Below are 7314 nucleotides of genomic sequence, written 5' to 3' on the forward strand. Positions count from 1 at the left end.
TGTTCAATTCATTTTCTAGCTTTGATGATTACATTATTTCTGAACTACTTAAATTCCCTTTCCAGTTTCAACTGGAGAAATTATTCGTCACTTCCCCTTTGACCAGTGTTATGTAACAATGCTGGCGCACAACGGCTGCTTTGCTTTACCTCACATGTGGCGTGCATTTTAATGGGGACTGACGAGATCCCTATGTATACAGCATCAAATCCTCAGCAAGTTGGGGATCTAGTCCACAGTCTGTAAAGCATTTGGCCCCAGATTTGCAAAGGTATTTAGGTGCCTAACTCCCCTTCAAATCAATTGGAATCAGACACCTAAAATGCCTTTGAGGATCTGGCCTTTGGGTCCAGCTGTCTGAACGGTGGACTTGATCATTCTTGCTACAGGGCTGCATACAGCACTGCCATTGAAGCTCATCAGAGTCTCACACACTGCTACAGACTTGGCCTGCAGTGAATAATCATCATGTTATTTCTAAAATCCCCCCTGCTTATATTTCCAAGCTATATTAGGTCAGATTCTCTTGAAAAAGGAAAATTTAAATGGCAATGTCAGGTTACAATCCCCCCTAGTATGAGTATAAATGGAAACAATTAGGTTTCTAAGTGGGCAATGAGTGTCAGGGAAGTAGCAGCATATTCTGATAGTTTTTACTTGTCCAGGAGCTTATTTATTTTGGGGTACAGTTCTGAATTTTTTGTACTTGTTTACTGGAATGCCAGACAGAATGTTCTCCCTAGATATATTCTGGGAAAGCAGAGTAAGCACAAAATCAGTATAGAAGTTAGAAGAATGATTGGGGCAGTTTTGTTTTTGCATAGTATTTTTGTTTATGACATTTCCCCCTCCCCCCCCCATCTGTAGCATAAGGGCCTAATCCTGAAAACACACATAAATAAAGCTACTTATGTGTGTTTTCAGGATTAGGCCCTAAAGCTATTCACATGACTGGTCCATTGAACTCAGTTGAGTTTTTACACTCAACTATGCATTTATCCATTGGAATCCAAGACTCATTCTCTTAATTAAAAAATTAGTTTGTATTTTATTTTTTGAATCTGTTAATGAAAGTACAAATCCAGTGGAACACAATATTGCTAAACTTCAAACACAGACTAACAGTGCGACAATCTTGGCTGAAATCTTGGCTCCACTGAAGTTAATGGAAAAACTACTAATGACTTCAATGAGGTCAGGATTTCACTCCTGAATTGCTTTAGCATTAAAGATAATCTCTCTTTATATAATAAAATTGAGTTATTGGAATACAATGCCAAGGCACGTAAATGTGAGTGTTAGAATTACCTGAAGACCTGGTATTAGATTTTTCTGATAATTGAATGTTCAGAATTAATGTTTGTGACCGTGGGAGCCCTCTCAATGCCAACTGGCAGTAAACCTCCCGTCCCCCCTAAATCACATCAGGCCTGACACACTCATTACACACTCATCAGGCCTGACACACACATCAGGCCTGAACACACTGTTGTCATTAACTATGTTGAAAAGTGTCATATGAAAACTGGTTACCCATTGGTCCTGAAAATCATTGTGTGATGTATGGACAGGGTGTGTACAAAGAGCTATAAAGGTATGCTGGAAATGTGTTCTTAGAATGTGTTGGTCAGACAAGTAAATTCCTTTGTCTAGGGCAGACTTGGCTTTATGTGCTGTCTGCCAAATTTGATTGCAGAGGACAATGAAAAGTACAACAAAGCCATCAAGCTAGCAAGTAGAAGAGATGCCCACGTAACGACCACAATGGGGAATAAAGTCTGCATATTCCCCCCCTTCCCCCAAGGGACCCTTCCTGTTCTTTGACAAACTTTGAGATAACATAAGGGGGGCAAAGAGACAGTTTAGTCTCCCATCACGTAGGGGACAAAGGGGCACAGCACCCTTTGAGTTCATGAAAAGTGGATCCTGGGAGGCAATCCTGGAAACTGACTATAGGTGAGAAAGCTGCTTAGACAAAGATTGTAACTTACGTTCAGTTAAAACTGAAATTGTGTTTTAGTTGCTAGGACGCGTTTTCTTTTGTTTTACTCAGCCATACCGATTTCTTTCATTCTTACTTATTCTCACTTAAGTCTCTGTTCTACGTTAATAAACATATTCGTGTTTTATTACAAAACCATCTCAGTGCTGTGTATTAAACTGGGGAGCGAGTCCTGAGCTATCCCAACTGGCTGTTGTGCATATTGTCTCTTTGAAGGCAGCAAACTTCATAACTTCTGTGAGTGTCCAGTGAGGGGGACTGGACACTGCAGAGATGTCTCTTAGGAATTGGGGTTCACTGGTTGTTGCCTGGAAGGCAAGGTTTGGACTGGCAGAGTCCTGTCGAGCTTGCTGGCAAGGCAGACAAGTTGATGTGACATAGCTTAGCAGCAGCAAAACTCACACTTCCTGAGGCCGAGAGGGGTAACACAGTGGTTTACAATTCTGTGTACCGCAAGAGAAGCATCATAATAATAGATAATGATTTATTCCAGATTAAGTTTGGTAAAATCCCATTAAAGAACAACTACCTATTGCTATACCCAGCTCTGCTGTTTTAAGTAGACCTTTTATGTCCATTTTTGAAATAGATTGAGGTATGCCTGCAATGTGAAGGTAGAAAGGTATTCTAAAATATGAAGGGAAAAATCAATTTTTTTTTACTGGGCCAAGTCTTATTGAATTATGCCGGAAAAGATATTTTTTGTTTCTGCATTTATTGTTCTTCCATTGGGTATCAAGACTTCAGTACTTAATCTGGTCAAATTCTGTGTTTTCACTGGAGACGAAAAATATGTATTATTGTGAGTGGGATGATACTGTGATTTTTAAAAAGAACATCAGAAGAATAGGAATGATGATGGGCTTGATGTTAACTTGAATGGCCCAAATGATGATGGTATATCTGACTGCATATTTCATGAATAAGAATAGTTTGGAAAGACAGTTGCTTGGATATTTGTCATTATTTCCTCTTGTTTTGTTAAAAACAGACATACAATTCAGTTATGTAGTACTTCCAAGAGGAAATGTTGCTGATTTGTAGCAGTATGCCTAGTATTTATCAATGAAACACTACATGGCATGCTAACAAAATGTGAATATATTCCTAGTTGTCTTGATAGTTACAGTTTTTGCCTGAGATGCTCAGATTTTGATCTTAATTTTTCTTTGCTTTCATTTAGTCAATTATTTCTCAATGATTAATGATCTAATATTTTCTAAAATATAAATAATTTGTCAAATCAACAACAAGAAGTCCCTGTCCCCTGCTCAGTCCAGGGGTGACCTCAATATGAAGATCTTAGTAGTCTTGGAAGCTTAAAGGTGAAAAGAGAAAGTTGTTCAACTTCCTTGGATCTAAGATATACCACCAGATCCTATAGACACCTAATCCTAAACCGACTGAAGTCAATGGGATTCTTTGGACCAGACCTTTGTGGATTTATAAACAACATAGATTAGATTAGATTAGATTAGATTAAACAAGACCTTGAATTGTCTTATCTGGTAATGGAGGTATAGTTTATCACTATGGAACCCATTTATTTGGTCAAATAATATATCAGCTCCTACCATGAACTTTCCCAATGTGACTGATTTCCCTCTAACGGAAGGCACTGGACCAGGAGACTGGGGTTCTATTCTTGGCTCTGCCACTGTTTTGCTGGGTGACTTTGGACAAGTCACTGTAACACTCTGTGCCTCATTTCCCCACCTGTAAAATAGGGATAATCATACTGACCACTTTTGTAAAAGTACGTAGTACCAAGTACTATTAATGGCTTTGTATCAAACTTTGGTCAAGTTTCACTCCACTGTGACTGCACTTCTTCATTAAGCTGCTTGGGTCCCACTGGTACTTTGGGTATTCAACTGAAAAAGTGGAAAACATCTGTGACTAAATCTAGTCTAAACAAGTGGGATAGCTTTCAAGTTCTCCTTGTTGTCATTTTATAAGGTTACAATCTTACTTAAATTCCATTGAGAATATTTCTTCATGTAGGTTCCTAATCTGCACACTCTTAAATAGTCCCATTAGAGTTAATGGGTTTACTCATGGGAGTGAGGGTGTGGGAGACGAGGCCCTACTACAGTGTGAATACCATAGTTAGTGGGTTAGGTCACCCTGAATGGTGCAGAGAGACACAAATTTTGTTTTTCTCGTGCCAGCCAGCAATATTTCTCTTGTGCCGTCAGAGGAATTTCACCCTCACCAGGTGTTAGGTCAGGAGGGTTAGTTTTTGCTGGAAGCACCATAAAAAAGCCCCACTACTAGTGTGTGCTTCAGGATGTTTGTCATCTAAATGTCCTGTCGCTACTTCTTCCCTGATAAGCATTAGCGCTAGCTCCTGTGAGCCCTGAGCAGCAAATAGGTTGTCACAGCCTTGTGCCACTATACCCTCTCCTTTTATAGACTTTCCTCCTCTAGTGGCCCTTTGTACTAGTTAATAGTGGCCAAACCTGGGGACAATCTAAACTCCCCCCCCCCCATGTTTAACTCACTGCTCTTTTCATTTGTATACTTACCAGTAACTAATTCAGGGTTTTGTTTTTTGATGCACTTGGCAGAGAAGACATATTTATTCCCCTCTTCTGACCTTTTATTTATCTTTCTTGTATGGTACAGTTTCTCTTTCTTAATATGATTACATCTTCATGCATACATAAGCTTCTGACAGAGGCAAAAAATGAAAACTAATAATAGTATTTCATAACTTCCTTGTGCTGGAGCTTGGGTGGCAACTAAATACTGGGGGTACTGGGGGTACTGGGGGGGGGGAGGGAATCCTTAAAATAAAAGTGTTCTTTTCAGAAAAGAACAAACATTAGTAAGGCTGGAAATTCTAAGTCAAAATTACACTCAAAAGAAAACATAGGAAAATTCATCAGAAAGTACAAAGCCTTCATCTGATTTGCAACACACTTTTCAGAAAAAGTCTGCCTTGGGTGTAAGATAATGCTGGTGAAATGTCAAAGATTGTTTAGTTTGAGTGTTGGTATCAAAGTTGATTTTTATCCTTAACCTCATCTTAACAAATTTTCTTGTCTAAGAATTTCCCTTAGATTTTAAATAACTCTTGGAAATGCTTTGTCTGATTTCCCTCAAACTTTCCAGAAAAACTCCACTTTGAGATAGCCTTCTGAATATTGACATTCCAGGTTCCTTAGTTATGCTTTTGCAGTTCGAGGAAGTGAAAAGTTTGCCTATGTAATGACGTAAGAGATTCAGTCTTATCCACGTCATCACACCTTTGTCTCCATAACAGTTTTATATATATAAAATTTATATATTTATTTATATATTATCTACCCTCGACCCCCAAAGAAACACAAATACAATGAAGATGCATGAAGCTTGACAACTGTTGTATATAACCAGTTGTTTACACATTTGACAAGGGAAAAAAACCTTTATAAATAAAATCTACAGCCCCAGATTGTGGGATGAAGTGGCATCTTCTGGGGTACGCTCAGTAATTTTGACTTTTGGAAAACAAACATAATGGAATACTTTCTCTTTGAATAAATAACAGTTTAATTACATTATAGAAATAAAATATGGCATGGTAGTAATACATTGGAAATATTACAGAAATACTATTCTGCTATAGGTAGTTAAATGGTCGAAGCTACTGTTAATGACAATCTTACCAGTACTTGTGTACAAAGTATCATACAGGTTGCTAACAGAAGATATTGCAGCAGTTGCAAGGATGTTACCAGCTCAAACAAACATCTAACAATACAATATTCTTCTAAGAGGAAGTAATAATGTTAGATTTACAGACAATAAAGAATTATGTTCTCCACTTTGAAACATTGGAAATAAAAGCTCTGGTAATCCAATTTCTCTATGGCATATTGTCACAAAGAAAGACTTTCCTTTCTCTATGACATTGCATCCCAAGAGGCCCTGTAAACAGTTTATTCAAAGGTAGCTTTTCAGATGTCACAGCAACTTCAATCCTATCCTAAAATTACAGACTTTTTAGGCCACTGCTTGTACAGATGACTTTTTTATTGTTACTTATTTACATACATTCAGCCCAATAACAGCAGGTAAAATGTTCTGTTTATCTTACAATAGGCATCTTAACATTTTCATCAGAAGGCCAGTGCAAGAAAACTTTGACAGTGATTGCACAGCATCGAGGAGATACGATATTATACAAATATACAATTAGATCGTTGAGAATCTAACTTTGCACATGATATGGATGGTCTCTTTTATAGATATACAACACTTAAAGTTGATAAATACACCGAACTGTAACTACAGAGTTATTCATTTTATGAGAGTGGGGGCGGTTGTGGAATACTATTTGGGTTAGTTGTGCCATCACCAAAGGAAGGTGGGCAATTGCAAAATAGGACTACCTTAGGCACAAGTTTAAGTACAGCAAATCTAAGAACAGGAACTGATTTTCTAATTAAATAATAATTATTTAGTTTACATTTTGTAGGGACTTTTTTGCCACCTAAATTGAGAAATGATGTTAAGATGAAATATAATCCACAAACCTTTTAAAAAACTCATATGTAAATGAAGATCTTGATATGTGAATATTTCACAGGATGTGATTTCTTATATCAATAAGCACCAAGTTTAGTGCCAAGACAGCCCCATTGTCCCACGATTTATCACATAAAATTTAGAACTTGAATCCACAACAACAAAAATTTATAAAATTTTCATTGAATTCACAAGAAGACAGTTTCAAAAAATGGCTCTTAAAATACCTTTTCATTTGACATTGTGTTCTTTCCTCCCAGACTGCTGCATGAAAAACAATGTATTTGTGGAAAGGAAAGAAAGCTCTTTCATTGTTAGATTTCACCAGAAGTAGAGCAATACTCTGAGAAACCTCATCCTTTAGTCATCCCATGGGCCTACTCTTACAAGGTACAGTGGACCTCCTCGCAGGGTTCTAGGCTCCCTGCTCTCCCACCCAGGTAAGCATGAATGGCAGGAACTCAGTATCTGTCAGGAATTACTCAGAACCTTGCAGGACAGGGCTCTTACAAAGTGCCATGCTATGACCAGTCTTTAGGAAATAGGCCTGAATCTTCACAGCTTTGTACCTTGTGGAGTCATTTACACCAGTGCACAGTAGCCGTAAAATGCAACTTCTCTGATTTGGACTCAGATACCACAGATGTAAATGACTAAACATGGAGCTACATCCTTAGCTCCAGTCAAGTTCTGCTCAGCACAGTACCCTAGATAGGGTTGGGAGCAAAGATGGCTATATGACACTCCCTTGCTCCCCCCACAATCCTGGGGCTGTCTGGTGTTTGGTGCTACTGGCT

Source organism: Lepidochelys kempii, chromosome 3, assembly GCF_965140265.1.
Source record: "Lepidochelys kempii isolate rLepKem1 chromosome 3, rLepKem1.hap2, whole genome shotgun sequence".
NCBI classification, from domain to species: domain Eukaryota; kingdom Metazoa; phylum Chordata; order Testudines; family Cheloniidae; genus Lepidochelys; species Lepidochelys kempii.